Raw genomic sequence first — 25,995 nt, 5'->3', positions numbered from 1 at the left:
CCTGGCACGTTCTTCTGGGCGACACGCCTATCGGCCTCTTCGCTCCCTGCAAGGCTGTAAGCTTGGCGGTGGCACTTGCAAGTGAGAAGGCAGGTGCAGAGAGCACCGCGATCTGCCGGCGCTGTGCAGGCTGGAAAGGAAAGAGGGCTACCACTAGGATGTGCTGCAAATACAGGTTTCCACGCGTCGAGGGTAAGCTCCGCGTAAGGTAAGCTCGTTGACCTCAAACTGTTCTCTGTGCGAGACGTAGCTGAGAATCTTTCCGTTAAGATTCAGGCTACAAGGCAGACAGAATGTGCTGCTACCTAGCGCTGAGAGAGAAAGTGCAGAGGAGCCCAGGCGTGTTTCGGCAGAGGCAGCAGCCTGGAGCATTTCTCTGCCGGCACCGTGCTCTCTGGGCGAGAAGTAGACACCGGTTCCACTCCGGCACAATGAAGGCGCAGAGCACGGAGCTGGCATGCGCATCGCCCAGGCTGCAAGAGGAAGCGTGGCTGCCTCTCGCTTGTGTGTGGATTCACGTTAGCACTTGAAAACAGAAAGTTCAAGCTGCGGCTACGTGTGCTGCTACCTATTTCTCTTCCAGCTTTCCCTGGAAAGAGTTGTGCCCAGCTTGATGCTTGGAGATGCAGAGATGACAGTGGCAGATGCAGCGGAGAATGGAAATACAGAGTGCAGAGGAGAGTTTCTGGTGCTTTTACATGAGGCAAGAGGAAAGTGCAGCCCAGCAGAGGCTTTGACTTCTGGAGCCTTTTTCTTTGGCAGCAGCTGCTGCAAGTGGGCAAGGGAGCTGCGAGAGTGAACAAGGGGACGGTCCGTCTATGTGAGAAGGAAGCTGCCGAGCCGCAGTGTGTTGTGCTCAGTTTCAAGGCTGCCTGGAGGAGGGGGGGACTTGAAGAACGCCTTCTTTCTGGACGCCTCCTTCTGGCTGTGCTGCAGCTGCATGCACTCTGCAGCACTGAAGGTTTAGGAACCTGCTGCTGGCCAGCTTGTGTCCAGGAGTGCAAGGGCTGCGCCTTCCTTTCTGAAGCAGCCAGAGCATTCTCAGCTGCATCTGCTTGTGAAGCAGCTCTTGGCTGGACATTGGAAATTGGCTCCCCTGAGTACATGAGCCCGGTGCCCAGCTGCTTTGTTCTTCGCCTTCTGTGCTCTGGACAGAAGTGAAGCCCAGCCATGGCTTGGAGCTTTGCCGCTCTTCAGCGTCAACACTGCATGCAGCCACAGTGTGCTGTGCAGGGATTTTCCTTCAGCTCGACGGACAAGCATTTTCTTGCTGTTTCACCGAGTGCAAACTGTCCGTGTAGCTCTCGCTCAGCGAAATGCGTTTGGAGAGAAGCACTTGCTGGATTAGCCTTTCGCTGGCCAAGACTTTCAACACAGCACCACAATCCGGGCAAGGAGCAGCAGAAAGGAAGACCATCTTTTGGTCCTGGCACGTTCTTCTGGGCGACACGCCTATCGGCCTCTTCGCTCCCTGCAAGGCTGTAAGCTTGGCGGTGGCACTTGCAAGTGAGAAGGCAGGTGCAGAGAGCACCGCGATCTGCCGGCGCTGTGCAGGCTGGAAAGGAAAGAGGGCTACCACTAGGATGTGCTGCAAATACAGGTTTCCACGCGTCGAGGGTAAGCTCCGCGTAAGGTAAGCTCGTTGACCTCAAACTGTTCTCTGTGCGAGACGTAGCTGAGAATCTTTCCGTTAAGATTCAGGCTACAAGGCAGACAGAATGTGCTGCTACCTAGCGCTGAGAGAGAAAGTGCAGAGGAGCCCAGGCGTGTTTCGGCAGAGGCAGCAGCCTGGAGCATTTCTCTGCCGGCACCGTGCTCTCTGGGCGAGAAGTAGACACCGGTTCCACTCCGGCACAATGAAGGCGCAGAGCACGGAGCTGGCATGCGCATCGCACAGGCTGCAAGAGGAAGCGTGGCTGCCTCTCGCTTGTGTGTGGATTCACGTTAGCACTTGAAAACAGAAAGTTCAAGCTGCGGCTACGTGTGCTGCTACCTATTTCTCTTCCAGCTTTCCCTGGAAAGAGTTGTGCCCAGCTTGATGCTTGGAGATGCAGAGATGACAGTGGCAGATGCAGCGGAGAATGGAAATACAGAGTGCAGAGGAGAGTTTCTGGTGCTTTTACATGAGGCAAGAGGAAAGTGCAGCCCAGCAGAGGCTTTGACTTCTGGAGCCTTTTTCTTTGGCAGCAGCTGCTGCAAGTGGGCAAGGGAGCTGCGAGAGTGAACAAGGGGACGGTCCGTCTATGTGAGAAGGAAGCTGCCGAGCCGCAGTGTGTTGTGCTCAGTTTCAAGGCTGCCTGGAGGAGGGGGGGACTTGAAGAACGCCTTCTTTCTGGACGCCTCCTTCTGGCTGTGCTCCAGCTGCATGCACTCTGCAGCACTGAAGGTTTAGGAACCTGCTGCTGGCCAGCTTGTGTCCAGGAGTGCAAGGGCTGCGCCTTCCTTTCTGAAGCAGCCAGAGCATTCTCAGCTGCATCTGCTTGTGAAGCAGCTCTTGGCTGGACATTGGAAATTGGCTCCCCTGAGTACATGAGCCCGGTGCCCAGCTGCTTTGTTCTTCGCCTTCTGTGCTCTGGACAGAAGTGAAGCCCAGCCATGGCTTGGAGCTTTGCCGCTCTTCAGCGTCAACACTGCATGCAGCCACAGTGTGCTGTGCAGGGATTTTCCTTCAGCTCGACGGACAAGCATTTTCTTGCTGTTTCACCGAGTGCAAACTGTCCGTGTAGCTCTCGCTCAGCGAAATGCGTTTGGAGACAAGCACTTGCTGGATTAGCCTTTCGCTGGCCAAGACTTTCAACACAGCACCACAATCCGGGCAAGGAGCAGCAGAAAGGAAGACCATCTTTTGGTCCTGGCACGTTCTTCTGGGCGACACGCCTATCCGCCTCTTCGCTCCCTGCAAGGCTGTAAGCTTGGCGGTGGCCACTTGCAAGTGAGAAGGCAGGTGCAGAGAGCACCGCGATCTGCCGGCGCTGTGCAGGCTGGAAAGGAAAGAGGGCTACCACTAGGATGTGCTGCAAATACAGGTTTCCACGCGTCGAGGGTAAGCTCCGCGTAAGGTAAGCTCGTTGACCTCAAACTGTTCTCTGTGCGAGACGTAGCTGAGAATCTTTCCGTTAAGATTCAGGCTACAAGGCAGACAGAATGTGCTGCTACCTAGCGCTGAGAGAGAAAGTGCAGAGGAGCCCAGGCGTGTTTCGGCAGAGGCAGCAGCCTGGAGCATTTCTCTGCCGGCACCGTGCTCTCTGGGCGAGAAGTAGACACCGGTTCCACTCCGGCACAATGAAGGCGCAGAGCACGGAGCTGGCATGCGCATCGCACAGGCTGCAAGAGGAAGCGTGGCTGCCTCTCGCTTGTGTGTGGATTCACGTTAGCACTTGAAAACAGAAAGTTCAAGCTGCGGCTACTTGTGCTGCTACCTATTTCTCTTCCAGCTTTCCCTGGAAAGAGTTGTGCCCAGCTTGATGCTTGGAGATGCAGAGATGACAGTGGCAGATGCAGCGGAGAATGGAAATACAGAGTGCAGAGGAGAGTTTCTGGTGCTTTTACATGAGGCAAGAGGAAAGTGCAGCCCAGCAGAGGCTTTGACTTCTGGAGCCTTTTTCTTTGGCAGCAGCTGCTGCAAGTGGGCAAGGGAGCTGCGAGAGTGAACAAGGGGACGGTCCGTCTATGTGAGAAGGAAGCTGCCGAGCCGCAGTGTGTTGTGCTCAGTTTCAAGGCAGCCTGGAGGAGGGGGGACTTGAAGAACGCCTTCTTTCTGGACGCGTCCTTCTGGCTGTGCTCCAGCTGCATGCACTCTGCAGCACTGAAGGTTTAGGAACGTGCTTCTGGCCAGCTTGTGTCCAGGAGTTCAAGGGCTGCGCTTTACTTTCTGAAGCAGCCAGAGCATTCTCAGCTGCATCTGCTTGTGGAGCAGCTCTTGGCTGGACATTGGAAATTGGCTCCCCTGAGTACATGAGCCCGGTGTCCAGCTGCTTGGTTCTTCGCCTTCTGTGCTCTGGACAGAAGTGAAGCCCAGCCATGGCTTGGAGCTTTGCCGCTCTTCAGCGTCAACACTTGCATGCAGCCACAGTGTGCTGTGCAGGGATTTTTCCTTCAGCTCGACGGACAAGCATTTCTTGCTGATTCACCGAGTGCAAAACTGTCCGTGTAGCTCTCGCTCAGCGAAATGCGTTTGGAGAGAAGCACCTTGCTGGATTAGCCTTTCGCTGGCCAAGACTTTCAACACAGCACCACAATCCGGGCGACGACGAGCGAAAGGACGAACATCTTTTGGTCCTGGCACGTTCTTCTGGGCGAGACGTCTATCGGCCTCTTCGCTCCCTGCAAGGCTGTAAGCTTGGCGGTGGCACTTGCAAGTGAGAAGGCAGGTGCAGAGAGCACCGCGATCTGCCGCGCTGTGCAGGCTGGAAAGGAAAGAGGGCTACCACTAGGATGTGCTGCAAATACAGGTTTCCACGCGTCGAGGGTAAGCTCCGCGTAAGGTAAGCTCGTTGACCTAAACTGTTCTCTGTGCGAGACGTAGCTGAGAATCTTTCCGTTAAGATTCAGGCTACAAGGCAGACAGAATGTGCTGCTACCTAGCGCTGAGAGAGAAAGTGCAGAGGAGCCCAGGCGTGTTTCGGCAGAGGCAGCAGCCTGGAGCATTTCTCTGCCGGCACAGTGCTCTCTGGGCGAGAAGTAGACACCGGGTTCCACTCCGGCACAATGAAGGCGCAGAGCACGGAGCTGGCATGCGCATCGCACAGGCTGCAAGAGGAAGCGTGGCTGCCTCTCGCTTGTGTGTGGATTCACGTTAGCACTTGAAAACAGAAAGTTCAAGCTGCGGCTACGTGTGCTGCTACCTATTTCTCTTCCAGCTTTCCCTGGAAAGAGTTGTGCCCAGCTTGATGCTTGGAGATGCAGAGATGACAGTGGCAGATGCAGCGGAGAATGGAAATACAAAGTGTAGCGGAGAGTTTCTGGTGCTTTTACATGAGGCAAGGGGAAAGTGCAGCCCAGCAAAGGCTTTGACTTCTGGAGCCTTTTTCTTTGGCAGCAGCTGCTGCAAGTGAGCAAGGGAGCTGCGAGAGTGAAGAAGGGGACGGTCCGTCTATGTGAGAAGGAAGCTGCCGGGGCGCAGTGTGTTGTGCTCAGTTTCAAGGCTGCCTGGAGGAGGGGGGACTGAAGAACGCCTTCTTTCTGGACGCCTCCTTCTGGCTGTGCTCCAGCTGCATGCACTCTGCAGCACTGAAGGTTTAGGAACCTGCTGCTGGCCAGCTTGTGTCCAGGAGTGCAAGGGCTGCGCCTTCCTTTCTGAAGCAGCCAGAGCATTCTCAGCTGCATCTGCTTGTGAAGCAGCTCTTGGCTGGACATTGGAAATTGGCTCCCCTGAGTACATGAGCCCGGTGCCCAGCTGCTTCGTTCTTCGCCCTTCTGTGCTCTGGACAGAAGTGAAGCCCAGCCATGGCTTGGAGCTTTGCCGCTCTTCAGCGTCAACACTGCATGCAGCCACAGTGTTGCTGTGCAGGGATTTTCCTTCAGCTCGACGGACAAGCATTTTCTTGCTGTTTCACCGAGTGCAAACTGTCCGTGTAGCTCTCGCTCAGCGAAATGCGTTTGGAGAGAAGCACTTGCTGGATTAGCCTTTCGCTGGCCAAGACTTTCAACACAGCACCACAATCCGGGCAAGGAGAGCAGCAGAAAGGAAGACCATCTTTTGGTCCTGGCACGTTCTTCTGGGCGAGACGTCTATCCGCCTCTTCGCTCCCTGCAAGGCTGTAAGCTTGGCGGTGGCACTTGCAAGTGAGAAGGCAGGTTGCAGAGAGCACCGCGATCTGCCGGCGCTGTGCAGGCTGGAAAGGAAAGAGGGCTACCACTAGGATGTGCTGCAAATACAGGTTTCCACGCGTCGAGGGTAAGCTCCGCGTAAGGTAAGCTCGTTGACCTAAAACTGTTCTCTGTGCGAGACGTAGCTGAGAATCTTTCCGTTAAGATTCAGGCTACAAGGCAGACAGAATGTGCTGCTACCTAGCGCTGAGAGAGAAAGTGCAGAGGAGCCCGGCGTGTTTCGGAGCAGAGGCAGCAGCCTGGAGCATTTCTCTGCCGGCACCGTGCTCTCTGGGCGAGAAGTAGACACCGGTTCCACTCCGGCACAATGAAGGCGCAGAGCACGGAGCTGGCCATGCGCATCGCACAGGCTGCAAGAGGAAGCGTGGCTGCCTCTCGCTTGTGTGTGATTCACGTTAGCACTTGAAAACAGAAAGTTCAAGCTGCGGCCTACTTGTGCTGCTACCTATTTCTCTTCCAGCTTTCCCTGGAAAGAGTTGTGCCCAGCTTGATGCTTGGAGATGCAGAGATGACAGTGGCAGATGCAGCGGAGAATGGAAATACAGAGTGCAGAGGAGAGTTTCTGGTGCTTTTACATGAGGCAAGAGGAAAGTGCAGCCCAGCAGAGGCTTTGACTTCTGGAGCCTTTTTCTTTGGCAGCAGCTGCTGCAAAGTGGGCAAGGGAGCTGCGAGAGGTGAACAAGGGGACGGTCCGTCTATGTGAGAAGGAAGCTGCCGAGCCGCAGTGTGTTGTGCTCAGTTTCAAGGCTGCCTGGAGGAGGGGGGACTTGAAGAACGCCTTCTTTCTGGACGCGTCCTTCTGGCTGTGCTCAGCTGCATGCACTCTGCAGCACTGAAGGTTTAGGAACGTGCTTCTGGCCAGCTTGTGTCCAGGAGTTCAAGGGCTGCGCTTTACTTTCTGAAGCAGCAGAGCATTCTCAGCTGCATCTGCTTGTGGAGCAGCTCTTGGCTGGACATTGGAAATTGGCTCCCTGAGTACCCGGTGTCCAGCTGCTTGGTTCTTCGCCTTCTGTGCTCTGGACAGAAGTGAAGCCCAGCCATGGCTTGGAGCTTTGCCGCTCTTCAGCGTCAACACTGCATGCAGCCACAGTGTGCTGTGCAGGGATTTTCCTTCAGCTCGACGGACAAGCATTTTCTTGCTGTTTCACCGAGTGCAAACTGTCCGTGTAGCTCTCGCTCAGCGAAATGCGTTTGGAGAGAAGCACTTGCTGGATTAGCCTTTCGCTGGCCAAGACTTTCAACACAGCACCACAATCCGGGCGACGACGAGCGGAAAGGACGAACATCTTTTGGTCCTGGCACGTTCTTCTGGGCGAGACGTCTATCGGCCTCTTCGCTCCCTGCAAGGCTGTAAGCTTGGCGGTGGCACTTGCAAGTGAGAAGGCAGGTGCAGAGAGCACCGCGATCTGCCGGCGCTGTGCAGGCTGGAAAGGAAAGAGGGCTACCACTAGGATGTGCTGCAAATACAGGTTTCCACGCGTCGAGGGTAAGCTCCGCGTAAGGTAAGCTCGTTGACCTAAAACTGTTCTCTGTGCGAGACGTAGCTGAGAATCTTTCCGTTAAGATTCAGGCTACAAGGCAGACAGAATGTGCTGCTACCTAGCGCTGAGAGAGAAAGTGCAGAGGAGCCCAGGCGTGTTTCGGCAGAGGCAGCAGCCTGGAGCATTTCTCTGCCGGCACCGTGCTCTCTGGGCGAGAAGTAGACACCGGTTCCACTCCGGCACAATGAAGGCGCAGAGCACGGAGCTGGCATGCGCATCGCACAGGCTGCAAGAGGAAGCGTGGCTGCCTCTCGCTTGTGTGTGGATTCACGTTAGCACTTGAAAACAGAAAGTTCAAGCTGCGGCTACGTGTGCTGCTACCTATTTCTCTTCCAGCTTTCCCTGGAAAGAGTTGTGCCCAGCTTGATGCTTGGAGATGCAGAGATGACAGTGGCAGATGCAGCGGAGAATGGAAATACAAAGTGTAGCGGAGAGTTTCTGGTGCTTTTACATGAGGCAAGGGGAAAGTGCAGCCCAGCAAAGGCTTTGACTTCTGGAGCCTTTTTCTTTGGCAGCAGCTGCTGCAAGTGAGCAAGGGAGCTGCGAGAGTGAAGAAGGGGACGGTCCGTCTATGTGAGAAGGAAGCTGCCGGGGCGCAGTGTGTTGTGCTCAGTTTCAAGGCTGCCTGGAGGAGGGGGGGACTTGAAGAACGCCTTCTTTCTGGACGCCTCCTTCTGGCTGTGCTCCAGCTGCATGCACTCTGCAGCACTGAAGGTTTAGGAACCTGCTGCTGGCCAGCTTGTGTCCAGGAGTGCAAGGGCTGCGCCTTCCTTTCTGAAGCAGCCAGAGCATTCTCAGCTGCATCTGCTTGTGAAGCAGCTCTTGGCTGGACATTGGAAATTGGCTCCCCTGCGTACATGAGCCCGGTGCCCAGCTGCTTGGTTCTTCGCCTTCTGTGCTCTGGACAGAAGTGAAGCCCAGCCATAGCTTGGAGCTTTGCCGCTCTTCAGCGTGAACACTGCATGCAGCCACAGTGTGCTGTGCAGGGATTTTCCTTCAGCTCGACGGACAAGCATTTTCTTGCTGTTTCACCGAGTGCAAACTGTCCGTGTAGCTCTCGCTCAGCGAAATGCGTTTGGAGAGAAGCACTTGCTGGATTAGCCTTTCGCTGGCCAAGACTTTCAACACAGCACCACAATCCGGGCGACGACGAGCGGAAAGGACGAACATCTTTTGGTCCTGGCACGTTCTTCTGGGCGAGACGTCTATCCGCCTCTTCGCTCCCTGCAAGGCTGTAAGCTTGGCGGTGGCCCTTGGAAGTGAGAAGGCAGGTGCAGAGAGCACCGCGTCTGCCGGAGCTGTGCAGGCTGGAAAGGAAAGAGGGCTACCACTAGGATGTGCTGCAAATACAGGTTTCCACGCGTCGAGGGTAAGCTCCGCGTAAGGTAAGCTCGTTGACCTCAAACTGTTCTCTGTGCGAGACGTAGCTGAGAATCTTTCCGTTAAGATTCAGGCTACAAGGCAGACAGAATGTGCTGCTACCTAGCGCTGAGAGAGAAAGTGCAGAGGAGCCCAGGCGTGTTTCGGCAGAGGCAGCAGCCTGGAGCATTTCCCTGCCGGCACCGTGCTCTCTGGGCGAGAAGTAGACACCGGTTCCACTCCGGCACAATGAAGGCGCAGAGCACGGAGCTGGCATGCGCATCGCACAGGCTGCAAGAGGAAGCGTGGCTGCCTCTCGCTTGTGTGTGGATTCACGTTAGTACTTGAAAACAGAAAGTTCAAGCTGCGGCTACTTGTGCTGCTACCTATTTCTCTTCCAGCTTTCCCTGGAAAGAATTGCGCCCAGCTTGATGGTTGGAGATGCAGAGATGACAGTGGCAGATGCAGCGGAGAATGGAAATACAAAGTGCAGCGGAGAGTTTCTGGTGCTTTTACATGAGGCAAGAGGAAAGTGCAGCCCAGCAGAGGCTTTGACTTCTGGAGCCTTTTTCTTTGGCAGCAGCTGCTGCAAGTGAGCAAGGGAGCTGCGAGAGTGAACAAGGGGACGGTCCGTCTATGTGAGAAGGAAGCTGCCGAGCCGCAGTGTGTTGTGCTCAGTTTCAAGGCTGCCTGGAGGAGGGGGGGACTTGAAGAACGCCTTCTTTCTGGACGCCTCCTTCTGGCTGTGCTCCAGCTGCATGCACTCTGCAGCACTGAAGGTTTAGGAACGTGCTTCTGGCCAGCTTGTGTCCAGGAGTGCAAGGGCTGCGCCTTCCTTTCTGAAGCAGCCAGAGCATTCTCAGCTGCATCTGCTTGTGGAGCAGCTCTTGGCTGGACATTTGAAATTGGCTCCCCTGAGTACATGAGCCCGGTGTCCAGCTGCTTCGTTCTTCGCCTTCTGTGCTCTGGACAGAAGTGAAGCCCAGCCATGGCTTGGAGCTTTGCCACTCTTCAGCGTGAACACTGCATGCAGCCACAGTGTGCTGTGCAGGGATTTTCCTTCAGCTCGACGGACAAGCATTTTCTTGCTGTTTCACCGAGTGCAAACTGTCCGTGTAGCTCTCGCTCAGCGAAATGCGTTTGGAGAGAAGCACTTGCTGGATTAGCCTTTCGCTGGCCAAGACTTTCAACACAGCACCACAATCCGGGCGACGACGAGCGGAAAGGACGAACATCTTTTGGTCCTGGCACGTTCTTCTGGGCGAGACGTCTATCCGCCTCTTCGCTCCCTGCAAGGCTGTAAGCTTGGCGGTGGCACTTGCAAGTGAGAAGGCAGGTGCAGAGAGCACCGCGATCTGCCGGCGCTGTGCAGGCTGGAAAGGAAAGAGGGCTACCACTAGGATGTGCTGCAAATACAGGTTTCCACGCGTCGAGGGTAAGCTCCGCGTAAGGTAAGCTCGTTGACCTAAAACTGTTCTCTGTGCGAGACGTAGCTGAGAATCTTTCCGTTAAGATTCAGGCTACAAGGCAGACAGAATGTGCTGCTACCTAGCGCTGAGAGAGAAAGTGCAGAGGAGCCCAGGCGTGTTTCGGCAGAGGCAGCAGCCTGGAGCATTTCTCTGCCGGCACCGTGCTCTCTGGGCGAGAAGTAGACACCGGTTCCACTCCGGCACAATGAAGGCGCAGAGCACGGAGCTGGCATGCGCATCGCCCAGGCTGCAAGAGGAAGCGTGGCTGCCTCTCGCTTGTGTGTGGATTCACGTTAGCACTTGAAAACAGAAAGTTCAAGCTGCGGCTACTTGTGCTGCTACCTATTTCTCTTCCAGCTTTCCCTGGAAAGAGTTGTGCCCAGCTTGATGCTTGGAGATGCAGAGATGACAGTGGCAGATGCAGCGGAGAATGGAAATACAAAGTGTAGCGGAGAGTTTCTGGTGCTTTTACAGGAGGCAAGGGGAAAGTGCAGCCCAGCAAAGGCTTTGACTTCTGGAGCCTTTTTCTTTGGCAGCAGCTGCTGCAAGTGAGCAAGGGAGCTGCGAGAGTGAAGAAGGGGACGGTCCGTCTATGTGAGAAGGAAGCTGCCGGGGCGCAGTGTGTTGTGCTCAGTTTCAAGGCTGCCTGGAGGAGGGGGGGACTTGAAGAACGCCTTCTTTCTGGACGCCTCCTTCTGGCTGTGCTGCAGCTGCATGCACTCTGCAGCACTGAAGGTTTAGGAACCTGCTGCTGGCGTGGTTGTGTCCAGGAGTGCAAGGGCTGCGCCTTCCTTTCTGAAGCAGCCAGAGCATTCTCAGCTGCATTTGCTTGTGAAGCAGCTCTTGGCTGGACATTGGAAATTGGCTCCCCTGCGTACATGAGCCCGGTGCCCAGCTGCTTCGTTCTTCGCCTTCTGTGCTCTGGACAGAAGTGAAGCCCAGCCATGGCTTGGAGCTTTGCCGCTCTTCAGCGTGAACACTGCATGCAGCCACAGTGTGCTGTGCAGGGATTTTCCTTCAGCTCGACGGACAAGCATTTTCTTGCTGTTTCACCGAGTCCAAACTGTCCGTGTAGCTCTCGCTCAGCGAAATGCGTTTGGAGACAAGCACTTGCTGGATTAGCCTTTCGCTGGCCAAGACTTTCAACACAGCACCACAATCCGGGCGACGACGAGCGGAAAGGACGAACATCTTTTGGTCCTGGCACGTTCTTCTGGGCGAGACGTCTATCCGCCTCTTCGCTCCCTGCAAGGCTGTAAGCTTGGCGGTGGCCCTTGGAAGTGAGAAGGCAGGTGCAGAGAGCACCGCGTCTGCCGGAGCTGTGCAGGCTGGAAAGGAAAGAGGGCTACCACTAGGATGTGCTGCAAATACAGGTTTCCACGCGTCGAGGGTAAGCTCCGCGTAAGGTAAGCTCGTTGACCTCAAACTGTTCTCTGTGCGAGACGTAGCTGAGAATCTTTCCGTTAAGATTCAGGCTACAAGGCAGACAGAATGTGCTGCTACCTAGCGCTGAGAGAGAAAGTGCAGAGGAGCCCAGGCGTGTTTCGGCAGAGGCAGCAGCCTGGAGCATTTCCCTGCCGGCACCGTGCTCTCTGGGCGAGAAGTAGACACCGGTTCCACTCCGGCACAATGAAGGCGCAGAGCACGGAGCTGGCATGCGCATCGCACAGGCTGCAAGAGGAAGCGTGGCTGCCTCTCGCTTGTGTGTGGATTCACGTTAGCACTTGAAAACAGAAAGTTCAAGCTGCGGCTACTTGTGCTGCTACCTATTTCTCTTCCAGCTTTCCCTGGAAAGAATTGTGCCCAGCTTGATGCTTGGAGATGCAGAGATGACAGTGGCAGATGCAGCGGAGAATGGAAATACAAAGTGCAGAGGAGAGTTTCTGGTGCTTTTACATGAGGCAAGGGGAAAGTGCAGCCCAGCAGAGGCTTTGACTTCTGGAGCCTTTTTCTTTGGCAGCAGCTGCTGCAAGTGAGCAAGGGAGCTGCGAGAGTGAACAAGGGGACGGTCCGTCTATGTGAGAAGGAAGCTGCCGAGCCGCAGTGTGTTGTGCTCAGTTTCAAGGCTGCCTGGAGGAGGGGGGGACTTGAAGAACGCCTTCTTTCTGGACGCCTCCTTCTGGCTGTGCTCTAGCTGCACGCACTCTGCAGCACTGAAGGTTTAGGAACGTGCTTCTGGCCAGCTTGTGTCCAGGAGTGCAAGGGCTGCGCCTTCCTTTCTGAAGCAGCCAGAGCATTCTCAGCTGCATCTGCTTGTGGAGCAGCTCTTGGCTGGACATTGGAAATTGGCTCCCCTGAGTACATGAGCCCGGTGTCCAGCTGCTTGGTTCTTCGCCTTCTGTGCTCTGGACAGAAGTGAAGCCCAGCCATGGCTTGGAGCTTTGCCACTCTTCAGCGTGAACACTGCATGCAGCCACAGTGTGCTGTGCAGGGATTTTCCTTCAGCTCGACGGACAAGCATTTTCTTGCTGTTTCACCGAGTGCAAACTGTCCGTGTAGCTCTCGCTCAGCGAAATGCGTTTGGAGAGAAGCACTTGCTGGATTAGCCTTTCGCTGGCCAAGACTTTCAACACAGCACCACAATCCGGGCGACGACGAGCGGAAAGGACGAACATCTTTTGGTCCTGGCACGTTCTTCTGGGCGAGACGTCTATCCGCCTCTTCGCTCCCTGCAAGGCTGTAAGCTTGGCGGTGGCACTTGCAAGTGAGAAGGCAGGTGCAGAGAGCACCGCGATCTGCCGGCGCTGTGCAGGCTGGAAAGGAAAGAGGGCTACCACTAGGATGTGCTGCAAATACAGGTTTCCACGCGTCGAGGGTAAGCTCCGCGTAAGGTAAGCTCGTTGACCTAAAACTGTTCTCTGTGCGAGACGTAGCTGAGAATCTTTCCGTTAAGATTCAGGCTACAAGGCAGACAGAATGTGCTGCTACCTAGCGCTGAGAGAGAAAGTGCAGAGGAGCCCAGGCGTGTTTCGGCAGAGGCAGCAGCCTGGAGCATTTCTCTGCCGGCACCGTGCTCTCTGGGCGAGAAGTAGACACCGGTTCCACTCCGGCACAATGAAGGCGCAGAGCACGGAGCTGGCATGCGCATCGCACAGGCTGCAAGAGGAAGCGTGGCTGCCTCTCGCTTGTGTGTGGATTCACGTTAGCACTTGAAAACAGAAAGTTCAAGCTGCGGCTACTTGTGCTGCTACCTATTTCTCTTCCAGCTTTCCCTGGAAAGAGTTGTGCCCAGCTTGATGCTTGGAGATGCAGAGATGACAGTGGCAGATGCAGCGGAGAATGGAAATACAGAGTGCAGAGGAGAGTTTCTGGTGCTTTTACATGAGGCAAGAGGAAAGTGCAGCCCAGCAGAGGCTTTGACTTCTGGAGCCTTTTTCTTTGGCAGCAGCTGCTGCAAGTGGGCAAGGGAGCTGCGAGAGTGAAGAAGGGGACGGTCCGTCTATGTGAGAAGGAAGCTGCCGAGCCGCAGTGTGTTGTGCTCAGTTTCAAGGCTGCCTGGAGGAGGGGGGACTTGAAGAACGCCTTCTTTCTGGACGCCTCCTTCTGGCTGTGCTCCAGCTGCATGCACTCTGCAGCACTGAAGGTTTAGGAACCTGCTGCTGGCCAGCTTGTGTCCAGGAGTGCAAGGGCTGCGCCTTCCTTTCTGAAGCAGCCAGAGCATTCTCAGCTGCATCTGCTTGTGGAGCAGCTCTTGGCTGGACATTGGAAATTGGCTCCCCTGAGTACATGAGCCCGGTGTCCAGCTGCTTGGTTCTTCGCCTTCTGTGCTCTGGACAGAAGTGAAGCCCAGCCATGGCTTGGAGCTTTGCCGCTCTTCAGCGTCAACACTGCATGCAGCCACAGTGTGCTGTGCAGGGATTTTCCTTCAGCTCGACGGACAAGCATTTTCTTGCTGTTTCACCGAGTGCAAACTGTCCGTGTAGCTCTCGCTCAGCGAAATGCGTTTGGAGAGAAGCACTTGCTGGATTAGCCTTTCGCTGGCCAAGACTTTCAACACAGCACCACAATCCGGGCAAGGAGCAGCAGAAAGGAAGACCATCTTTTGGTCCTGGCACGTTCTTCTGGGCGACACGCCTATCGGCCTCTTCGCTCCCTGCAAGGCTGTAAGCTTGGCGGTGGCACTTGCAAGTGAGAAGGCAGGTGCAGAGAGCACCGCGATCTGCCGGCGCTGTGCAGGCTGGAAAGGAAAGAGGGCTACCACTAGGATGTGCTGCAAATACAGGTTTCCACGCGTCGAGGGTAAGCTCCGCGTAAGGTAAGCTCGTTGACCTAAAACTGTTCTCTGTGCGAGACGTAGCTGAGAATCTTTCCGTTAAGATTCAGGCTACAAGGCAGACAGAATGTGCTGCTACCTAGCGCTGAGAGAGAAAGTGCAGAGGAGCCCAGGCGTGTTTCGGCAGAGGCAGCAGCCTGGAGCATTTCTCTGCCGGCACCGTGCTCTCTGGGCGAGAAGTAGACACCGGTTCCACTCCGGCACAATGAAGGCGCAGAGCACGGAGCTGGCATGCGCATCGCCCAGGCTGCAAGAGGAAGCGTGGCTGCCTCTCGCTTGTGTGTGGATTCACGTTAGCACTTGAAAACAGAAAGTTCAAGCTGCGGCTACGTGTGCTGCTACCTATTTCTCTTCCAGCTTTCCCTGGAAAGAGTTGTGCCCAGCTTGATGCTTGGAGATGCAGAGATGACAGTGGCAGATGCAGCGGAGAATGGAAATACAGAGTGCAGAGGAGAGTTTCTGGTGCTTTTACATGAGGCAAGAGGAAAGTGCAGCCCAGCAGAGGCTTTGACTTCTGGAGCCTTTTTCTTTGGCAGCAGCTGCTGCAAGTGGGCAAGGGAGCTGCGAGAGTGAACAAGGGGACGGTCCGTCTATGTGAGAAGGAAGCTGCCGAGCCGCAGTGTGTTGTGCTCAGTTTCAAGGCTGCCTGGAGGAGGGGGGGACTTGAAGAACGCCTTCTTTCTGGACGCCTCCTTCTGGCTGTGCTCCAGCTGCATGCACTCTGCAGCACTGAAGGTTTAGGAACCTGCTGCTGGCCAGCTTGTGTCCAGGAGTGCAAGGGCTGCACCTTCCTTTCTGAAGCAGCCGGAGCATTCTCAGCTGCAGCTGCTTGTGAAGCAGCTCTTGGCTGGACATTGGAAATTGGCTCCCCTGAGTACATGAGCCCGGTGCCCAGCTGCTTGGTTCTTCGCCTTCTGTGCTCTGGACAGAAGTGAAGCCCAGCCATGGCTTGGAGCTTTGCCGCTCTTCAGCGTGAACACTGCATGCAGCCACAGTGTGCTGTGCAGGGATTTTCCTTCAGCTCGACGGACAAGCATTTTCTTGCTGTTTCACCGAGTCCAAACTGTCCGTGTAGCTCTCGCTCAGCGAAATGCGTTTGGAGACAAGCACTTGCTGGATTAGCCTTTCGCTGGCCAAGACTTTCAACACAGCACCACAATCCGGGCGACGACGAGCGGAAAGGACGAACATCTTTTGGTCCTGGCACGTTCTTCTGGGCGAGACGTCTATCCGCCTCTTCGCTCCCTGCAAGGCTGTAAGCTTGGCGGTGGCCCTTGGAAGTGAGAAGGCAGGTGCAGAGAGCACCGCGTCTGCCGGAGCTGTGCAGGCTGGAAAGGAAAGAGGGCTACCACTAGGATGTGCTGCAAATACAGGTTTCCACGCGTCGAGGGTAAGCTCCGCGTAAGGTAAGCTCGTTGACCTCAAACTGTTCTCTGTGCGAGACGTAGCTGAGAATCTTTCCGTTAAGATTCAGGCTACAAGGCAGACAGAATGTGCTGCTACCTAGCGCTGAGAGAGAAAGTGCAGAGGAGCCCAGGCGTGTTTCGGCAGAGGCAGCAGCCTGGAGCATTTCCCTGCCGGCACCGTGCTCTCTGGGCGAGAAGTAGACACCGGTTCCACTCCGGCACAATGAAGGCGCAGAGCACGGAGCTGGCATGCGCATCGCACAGGCTGCAAGAGGAAGCGTGGCTGCCTCTCGCTTGTGTGTGGATTCACGTTAGTACTTGAAAACAGAAAGTTCAAGCTGCGGCTACTTGTGCTGCTACCTATTTCTCTTCCAGCTTTCCCTGGAAAGAATTGTGCCCAGCTTGATGCTTGGAGATGCAGAGATGACAGTGGCAGATGCAGCGGAGAATGGAAATACAAAGTGCAGCGGAGAGTTTCTGGTGCTTTTACATGAGGCAAGGGGAAAGTGCAGCCCAGCAGAGGCTTTGACTTCTGGAGCCTTTTTCTTTGGCAGCAGCTGCTGCAAGTGAGCAAGGGAGCTGCGAGAGTGAACAAGGGGACGGTCCGTCTATGTGAGAAGGAAGCTGCCGAGCCGCAGTGTGTTGTGCTCAGTTTCAAGGCTGCCTGGAGGAGGGGGGGACTTGAAGAACGCCTTCTTTCTGGACGCCTCCTTCTGGCTGTGCTCTAGCTGCACGCACTCTGCAGCACTGAAGGTTTAGGAACGTGCTTCTGGCCAGCTTGTGTCCAGGAGTGCAAGGGCTGCGCCTTCCTTTCTGAAGCAGCCAGAGCATTCTCAGCTGCATCTGCTTGTGGAGCAGCTCTTGGCTGGACATTGGAAATTGGCTCCCCTGAGTACATGAGCCCGGTGTCCAGCTGCTTGGTTCTTCGCCTTCTGTGCTCTGGACAGAAGTGAAGCCCAGCCATGGCTTGGAGCTTTGCCACTCTTCAGCGTGAACACTGCATGCAGCCACAGTGTGCTGTGCAGGGATTTTCCTTCAGCTCGACGGACAAGCATTTTCTTGCTGTTTCACCGAGTGCAAACTGTCCGTGTAGCTCTCGCTCAGCGAAATGCGTTTGGAGACAAGCACTTGCTGGATTAGCCTTTCGCTGGCCAAGACTTTCAACACAGCACCACAATCCGGGCGACGACGAGCGGAAAGGACGAACATCTTTTGGTCCTGGCACGTTCTTCTGGGCGAGACGTCTATCCGCCTCTTCGCTCCCTGCAAGGCTGTAAGCTTGGCGGTGGCACTTGCAAGTGAGAAGGCAGGTGCAGAGAGCACCGCGATCTGCCGGCGCTGTGCAGGCTGGAAAGGAAAGAGGGCTACCACTAGGATGTGCTGCAAATACAGGTTTCCACGCGTCGAGGGTAAGCTCCGCGTAAGGTAAGCTCGTTGACCTAAAACTGTTCTCTGTGCGAGACGTAGCTGAGAATCTTTCCGTTAAGATTCAGGCTACAAGGCAGACAGAATGTGCTGCTACCTAGCGCTGAGAGAGAAAGTGCAGAGGAGCCCAGGCGTGTTTCGGCAGAGGCAGCAGCCTGGAGCATTTCTCTGCCGGCACCGTGCTCTCTGGGCGAGAAGTAGACACCGGTTCCACTCCGGCACAATGAAGGCGCAGAGCACGGAGCTGGCATGCGCATCGCACAGGCTGCAAGAGGAAGCGTGGCTGCCTCTCGCTTATGTGTGGATTCACGTTAGCACTTGAAAACAGAAAGTTCAAGCTGCGGCTACTTGTGCTGCTACCTATTTCTCTTCCAGCTTTCCCTGGAAAGAGTTGTGCCCAGCTTGATGCTTGGAGATGCAGAGATGACAGTGGCAGATGCAGCGGAGAATGGAAATACAGAGTGCAGAGGAGAGTTTCTGGTGCTTTTACATGAGGCAAGAGGAAAGTGCAGCCCAGCAGAGGCTTTGACTTCTGGAGCCTTTTTCTTTGGCAGCAGCTGCTGCAAGTGGGCAAGGGAGCTGCGAGAGTGAAGAAGGGGACGGTCCGTCTATGTGAGAAGGAAGCTGCCGAGCCGCAGTGTGTTGTGCTCAGTTTCAAGGCTGCCTGGAGGAGGGGGGACTTGAAGAACGCCTTCTTTCTGGACGCCTCCTTCTGGCTGTGCTCCAGCTGCATGCACTCTGCAGCACTGAAGGTTTAGGAACCTGCTGCTGGCCAGCTTGTGTCCAGGAGTGCAAGGGCTGCGCCTTCCTTTCTGAAGCAGCCAGAGCATTCTCAGCTGCATCTGCTTGTGGAGCAGCTCTTGGCTGGACATTGGAAATTGGCTCCCCTGAGTACATGAGCCCGGTGTCCAGCTGCTTGGTTCTTCGCCTTCTGTGCTCTGGACAGAAGTGAAGCCCAGCCATGGCTTGGAGCTTTGCCGCTCTTCAGCGTGAACACTGCATGCAGCCACAGTGTGCTGTGCAGGGATTTTCCTTCAGCTCGACGGACAAGCATTTTCTTGCTGTTTCACCGAGTGCAAACTGTCCGTGTAGCTCTCGCTCAGCGAAATGCGTTTGGAGAGAAGCACTTGCTGGATTAGCCTTTCGCTGGCCAAGACTTTCAACACAGCACCACAATCCGGGCAAGGAGCAGCAGAAAGGAAGACCATCTTTTGGTCCTGGCACGTTCTTCTGGGCGACACGCCTATCGGCCTCTTCGCTCCCTGCAAGGCTGTAAGCTTGGCGGTGGCACTTGCAAGTGAGAAGGCAGGTGCAGAGAGCACCGCGATCTGCCGGCGCTGTGCAGGCTGGAAAGGAAAGAGGGCTACCACTAGGATGTGCTGCAAATACAGGTTTCCACGCGTCGAGGGTAAGCTCCGCGTAAGGTAAGCTCGTTGACCTCAAACTGTTCTCTGTGCGAGACGTAGCTGAGAATCTTTCCGTTAAGATTCAGGCTACAAGGCAGACAGAATGTGCTGCTACCTAGCGCTGAGAGAGAAAGTGCAGAGGAGCCCAGGCGTGTTTCGGCAGAGGCAGCAGCCTGGAGCATTTCTCTGCCGGCACCGTGCTCTCTGGGCGAGAAGTAGACACCGGTTCCACTCCGGCACAATGAAGGCGCAGAGCACGGAGCTGGCATGCGCATCGCACAGGCTGCAAGAGGAAGTGTGGCTGCCTCTCGCTTGTGTGTGGATTCACGTTAGCACTTGAAAACAGAAAGTTCAAGCTGCGGCTACGTGTGCTGCTACCTATTTCTCTTCCAGCTTTCCCTGGAAAGAGTTGTGCCCAGCTTGATGCTTGGAGATGCAGAGATGACAGTGGCAGATGCAGCGGAGAATGGAAATACAGAGTGCAGAGGAGAGTTTCTGGTGCTTTTACATGAGGCAAGAGGAAAGTGCAGCCCAGCAGAGGCTTTGACTTCTGGAGCCTTTTTCTTTGGCAGCAGCTGCTGCAAGTGGGCAAGGGAGCTGCGAGAGTGAACAAGGGGACGGTCCGTCTATGTGAGAAGGAAGCTGCCGAGCCGCAGTGTGTTGTGCTCAGTTTCAAGGCTGCCTGGAGGAGGGGGGGACTTGAAGAACGCCTTCTTTCTGGACGCCTCCTTCTGGCTGTGCTGCAGCTGCATGCACTCTGCAGCACTGAAGGTTTAGGAACCTGCTGCTGGCCAGCTTGTGTCCAGGAGTGCAAGGGCTGCGCCTTCCTTTCTGAAGCAGCCAGAGCATTCTCAGCTGCATCTGCTTGTGAAGCAGCTCTTGGCTGGACATTGGAAATTGGCTCCCCTGAGTACATGAGCCCGGTGCCCAGCTGCTTTGTTCTTCGCCTTCTGTGCTCTGGACAGAAGTGAAGCCCAGCCATGGCTTGGAGCTTTGCCGCTCTTCAGCGTCAACACTGCATGCAGCCACAGTGTGCTGTGCAGGGATTTTCCTTCAGCTCGACGGACAAGCATTTTCTTGCTGTTTCACCGAGTGCAAACTGTCCGTGTAGCTCTCGCTCAGCGAAATGCGTTTGGAGACAAGCACTTGCTGGATTAGCCTTTCGCTGGCCAAGACTTTCAACACAGCACCACAATCCGGGCGACGACGAGCGGAAAGGACGAACATCTTTTGGTCCTGGCACGTTCTTCTGGGCGAGACGTCTATCCGCCTCTTCGCTCCCTGCAAGGCTGTAAGCTTGGCGGTGGCACTTGCAAGTGAGAAGGCAGGTGCAGAGAGCACCGCGATCTGCCGGAGCTGTGCAGGCTGGAAAGGAAAGAGGGCTACCACTAGGATGTGCTGCAAATACAGGTTTCCACGCGTCGAGGGTAAGCTCCGCGTAAGGTAAGCTCGTTGACCTAAAACTGTTCTCTGTGCGAGACGTAGCTGAGAATCTTTCCGTTAAGATTCAGGCTACAAGGCAGACAGAATGTGCTGCTACCTAGCGCTGAGAGAGAAAGTGCAGAGGAGCCCAGGCGTGTTTGGGCAGAGGCAGCAGCCTGGAGCATTTCTCTGCCGGCACCGTGCTCTCTGGGCGAGAAGTAGACACCGGTTCCACTCCGGCACAATGAAGGCGCAGAGCACGGAGCTGGCATGCGCATCGCACAGGCTGCAAGAGGAAGCGTGGCTGCCTCTCGCTTGTGTGTGGATTCACGTTAGCACTTGAAAACAGAAAGTTCAAGCTGCGGCTACGTGTGCTGCTACCTATTTCTCTTCCAGCTTTCCCTGGAAAGAGTTGTGCCCAGCTTGATGCTTGGAGATGCAGAGATGACAGTGGCAGATGCAGCGGAGAATGGAAATACAGAGTGCAGAGGAGAGTTTCTGGTGCTTTTACATGAGGCAAGAGGAAAGTGCAGCCCAGCAGAGGCTTTGACTTCTGGAGCCTTTTTCTTTGGCAGCAGCTGCTGCAAGTGGGCAAGGGAGCTGCGAGAGTGAACAAGGGGACGGTCCGTCTATGTGAGAAGGAAGCTGCCGAGCCGCAGTGTGTTGTGCTCAGTTTCAAGGCTGCCTGGAGGAGGGGGGGACTTGAAGAACGCCTTCTTTCTGGACGCCTCCTTCTGGCTGTGCTCCAGCTGCATGCACTCTGCAGCACTGAAGGTTTAGGAACCTGCTGCTGGCCAGCTTGTGTCCAGGAGTGCAAGGGCTGCGCCTTCCTTTCTGAAGCAGCCAGAGCATTCTCAGCTGCATCTGCTTGTGAAGCAGCTCTTGGCTGGACATTGGAAATTGGCTCCCCTGAGTACATGAGCCCGGTGCCCAGCTGCTTTGTTCTTCGCCTTCTGTGCTCTGGACAGAAGTGAAGCCCAGCCATGGCTTGGAGCTTTGCCGCTCTTCAGCGTCAACACTGCATGCAGCCACAGTGTGCTGTGCAGGGATTTTCCTTCAGCTCGACGGACAAGCATTTTCTTGCTGTTTCACCGAGTGCAAACTGTCCGTGTAGCTCTCGCTCAGCGAAATGCGTTTGGAGAGAAGCACTTGCTGGATTAGCCTTTCGCTGGCCAAGACTTTCAACACAGCACCACAATCCGGGCAAGGAGCAGCAGAAAGGAAGACCATCTTTTGGTCCTGGCACGTTCTTCTGGGCGACACGCCTATCCGCCTCTTCGCTCCCTGCAAGGCTGTAAGCTTGGCGGTGGCACTTGCAAGTGAGAAGGCAGGTGCAGAGAGCACCGCGATCTGCCGGCGCTGTGCAGGCTGGAAAGGAAAGAGGGCTACCACTAGGATGTGCTGCAAATACAGGTTTCCACGCGTCGAGGGTAAGCTCCGCGTAAGGTAAGCTCGTTGACCTCAAACTGTTCTCTGTGCGAGACGTAGCTGAGAATCTTTCCGTTAAGATTCAGGCTACAAGGCAGACAGAATGTGCTGCTACCTAGCGCTGAGAGAGAAAGTGCAGAGGAGCCCAGGCGTGTTTCGGCAGAGGCAGCAGCCTGGAGCATTTCTCTGCCGGCACCGTGCTCTCTGGGCGAGAAGTAGACACCGGTTCCACTCCGGCACAATGAAGGCGCAGAGCACGGAGCTGGCATGCGCATCGCACAGGCTGCAAGAGGAAGCGTGGCTGCCTCTCGCTTGTGTGTGGATTCACGTTAGCACTTGAAAACAGAAAGTTCAAGCTGCGGCTACTTGTGCTGCTACCTATTTCTCTTCCAGCTTTCCCTGGAAAGAGTTGTGCCCAGCTTGATGCTTGGAGATGCAGAGATGACAGTGGCAGATGCAGCGGAGAATGGAAATACAGAGTGCAGAGGAGAGTTTCTGGTGCTTTTACATGAGGCAAGAGGAAAGTGCAGCCCAGCAGAGGCTTTGACTTCTGGAGCCTTTTTCTTTGGCAGCAGCTGCTGCAAGTGGGCAAGGGAGCTGCGAGAGTGAACAAGGGGACGGTCCGTCTATGTGAGAAGGAAGCTGCCGAGCCGCAGTGTGTTGTGCTCAGTTTCAAGGCTGCCTGGAGGAGGGGGGACTTGAAGAACGCCTTCTTTCTGGACGCGTCCTTCTGGCTGTGCTCCAGCTGCATGCACTCTGCAGCACTGAAGGTTTAGGAACGTGCTTCTGGCCAGCTTGTGTCCAGGAGTTCAAGGGCTGCGCTTTACTTTCTGAAGCAGCCAGAGCATTCTCAGCTGCATCTGCTTGTGGAGCAGCTCTTGGCTGGACATTGGAAATTGGCTCCCCTGAGTACATGAGCCCGGTGCCCAGCTGCTTGGTTCTTCGCCTTCTGTGCTCTGGACAGAAGTGAAGCCCAGCCATGGCTTGGAGCTTTGCCGCTCTTCAGCGTCAACACTGCATGCAGCCACAGTGTGCTGTGCAGGGATTTTCCTTCAGCTCGACGGACAAGCATTTTCTTGCTGTTTCACCGAGTGCAAACTGTCCGTGTAGCTCTCGCTCAGCGAAATGCGTTTGGAGAGAAGCACTTGCTGGATTAGCCTTTCGCTGGCCAAGACTTTCAACACAGCACCACAATCCGGGCGACGACGAGCGGAAAGGACGAACATCTTTTGGTCCTGGCACGTTCTTCTGGGCGAGACGTCTATCCGCCTCTTCGCTCCCTGCAAGGCTGTAAGCTTGGCGGTGGCACTTGCAAGTGAGAAGGCAGGTGCAGAGAGCACCGCGATCTGCCGGCGCTGTGCAGGCTGGAAAGGAAAGAGGGCTACCACTAGGATGTGCTGCAAATACAGGTTTCCACGCGTCGAGGGTAAGCTCCGCGTAAGGTAAGCTCGTTGACCTAAAACTGTTCTCTGTGCGAGACGTAGCTGAGAATCTTTCCGTTAAGATTCAGGCTACAAGGCAGACAGAATGTGCTGCTACCTAGCGCTGAGAGAGAAAGTGCAGAGGAGCCCAGGCGTGTTTGGGCAGAGGCAGCAGCCTGGAGCATTTCTCTGCCGGCACCGTGCTCTCTGGGCGAGAAGTAGACACCGGTTCCACTCCGGCACAATGAAGGCGCAGAGCACGGAGCTGGCATGCGCATCGCACAGGCTGCAAGAGGAAGCGTGGCTGCCTCTCGCTTGTGTGTGGATTCACGTTAGCACTTGAAAACAGAAAGTTCAAGCTGCGGCTACTTGTGCTGCTACCTATTTCTCTTCCAGCTTTCCCTGGAAAGAGTTGTGCCCAGCTTGATGCTTGGAGATGCAGAGATGACAGTGGCAGATGCAGCGGAGAATGGAAATACAAAGTGTAGCGGAGAGTTTCTGGTGCTTTTACATGAGGCAAGGGGAAAGTGCAGCCCAGCAAAGGCTTTGACTTCTGGAGCCTTTTTCTTTGGCAGCAGCTGCTGCAAGTGGGCAAGGGAGCTGCGAGAGTGAAGAAGGGGACGGTCCGTCTATGTGAGAAGGAAGCTGCCGGGGCGCAGTGTGTTGTGCTCAGTTTCAAGGCTGCCTGGAGGAGGGGGGGACTTGAAGAACGCCTTCTTTCTGGACGCCTCCTTCTGGCTGTGCTCCAGCTGCATGCACTCTGCAGCACTGAAGGTTTAGGAACCTGCTGCTGGCCAGCTTGTGTCCAGGAGTGCAAGGGCTGCGCCTTCCTTTCTGAAGCAGCCAGAGCATTCTCAGCTGCATCTGCTTGTGAAGCAGCTCTTGGCTGGACATTGGAAATTGGCTCCCCTGAGTACATGAGCCCGGTGTCCAGCTGCTTTGTTCTTCGCCTTCTGTGCTCTGGACAGAAGTGAAGCCCAGCCATGGCTTGGAGCTTTGCCGCTCTTCAGCGTGAACACTGCATGCAGCCACAGTGTGCTGTGCAGGGATTTTCCTTCAGCTCGACGGACAAGCATTTTCTTGCTGTTTCACCGAGTGCAAACTGTCCGTGTAGCTCTCGCTCAGCGAAATGCGTTTGGAGAGAAGCACTTGCTGGATTAGCCTTTCGCTGGCCAAGACTTTCAACACAGCACCACAATCCGGGCAAGGAGCAGCAGAAAGGAAGACCATCTTTTGGTCCTGGCACGTTCTTCTGGGCGACACGCCTATCCGCCTCTTCGCTCCCTGCAAGGCTGTAAGCTTGGCGGTGGCACTTGCAAGTGAGAAGGCAGGTGCAGAGAGCACCGCGATCTGCCGGCGCTGTGCAGGCTGGAAAGGAAAGAGGGCTACCACTAGGATGTGCTGCAAATACAGGTTTCCACGCGTCGAGGGTAAGCTCCGCGTAAGGTAAGCTCGTTGACCTAAAACTGTTCTCTGTGCGAGACGTAGCTGAGAATCTTTCCGTTAAGATTCAGGCTACAAGGCAGACAGAATGTGCTGCTACCTAGCGCTGAGAGAGAAAGTGCAGAGGAGCCCAGGCGTGTTTCGGCAGAGGCAGCAGCCTGGAGCATTTCTCTGCCGGCACCGTGCTCTCTGGGCGAGAAGTAGACACCGGTTCCACTCCGGCACAATGAAGGCGCAGAGCACGGAGCTGGCATGCGCATCGCACAGGCTGCAAGAGGAAGCGTGGCTGCCTCTCGCTTGTGTGTGGATTCACGTTAGCACTTGAAAACAGAAAGTTCAAGCTGCGGCTACTTGTGCTGCTACCTATTTCTCTTCCAGCTTTCCCTGGAAAGAGTTGTGCCCAGCTTGATGCTTGGAGATGCAGAGATGACAGTGGCAGATGCAGCGGAGAATGGAAATACAGAGTGCAGAGGAGAGTTTCTGGTGCTTTTACATGAGGCAAGAGGAAAGTGCAGCCCAGCAGAGGCTTTGACTTCTGGAGCCTTTTTCTTTGGCAGCAGCTGCTGCAAGTGGGCAAGGGAGCTGCGAGAGTGAAGAAGGGGACGGTCCGTCTATGTGAGAAGGAAGCTGCCGAGCCGCAGTGTGTTGTGCTCAGTTTCAAGGCTGCCTGGAGGAGGGGGGACTTGAAGAACGCCTTCTTTCTGGACGCGTCCTTCTGGCTATGCTCCAGCTGCATGCACTCTGCAGCACTGAAGGTTTAGGAACCTGCTGCTGGCCAGCTTGTGTCCAGGAGTTCAAGGGCTGCGCCTTCCTTTCTGAAGCAGCCAGAGCATTCTCAGCTGCATCTGCTTGTGGAGCAGCTCTTGGCTGGACATTGGAAATTGGCTCCCCTGAGTACATGAGCCCGGTGCCCAGCTGCTTGGTTCTTCGCCTTCTGTGCTCTGGACAGAAGTGAAGCCCAGCCATGGCTTGGAGCTTTGCCGCTCTTCAGCGTCAACACTGCATGCAGCCACAGTGTGCTGTGCAGGGATTTTCCTTCAGCTCGACGGACAAGCATTTTCTTGCTGTTTCACCGAGTGCAAACTGTCCGTGTAGCTCTCGCTCAGCGAAATGCGTTTGGAGAGAAGCACTTGCTGGATTAGCCTTTCGCTGGCCAAGACTTTCAACATAGCACCACAATCCGGGCGACGACGAGCGGAAAGGACGAACATCTTTTGGTCCTGGCACGTTCTTCTGGGCGAGACGTCTATCCGCCTCTTCGCTCCCTGCAAGGCTGTAAGCTTGGCGGTGGCACTTGCAAGTGAGAAGGCAGGTGCAGAGAGCACCGCGATCTGCCGGCGCTGTGCAGGCTGGAAAGGAAAGAGGGCTACCACTAGGATGTGCTGCAAATACAGGTTTCCACGCGTCGAGGGTAAGCTCCGCGTAAGGTAAGCTCGTTGACCTCAAACTGTTCTCTGTGCGAGACGTAGCTGAGAATCTTTCCGTTAAGATTCAGGCTACAAGGCAGACAGAATGTGCTGCTACCTAGCGCTGAGAGAGAAAGTGCAGAGGAGCCCAGGCGTGTTTCGGCAGA

Source organism: Corvus hawaiiensis, chromosome 14 (assembly GCF_020740725.1).
Source record: "Corvus hawaiiensis isolate bCorHaw1 chromosome 14, bCorHaw1.pri.cur, whole genome shotgun sequence".
In the NCBI taxonomy this organism is placed as follows: Eukaryota; Metazoa; Chordata; class Aves; order Passeriformes; family Corvidae; genus Corvus; species Corvus hawaiiensis.
The sequence above is the reverse complement of the archived record's forward strand: the minus strand, read 5'-3'. Positions refer to the sequence as shown.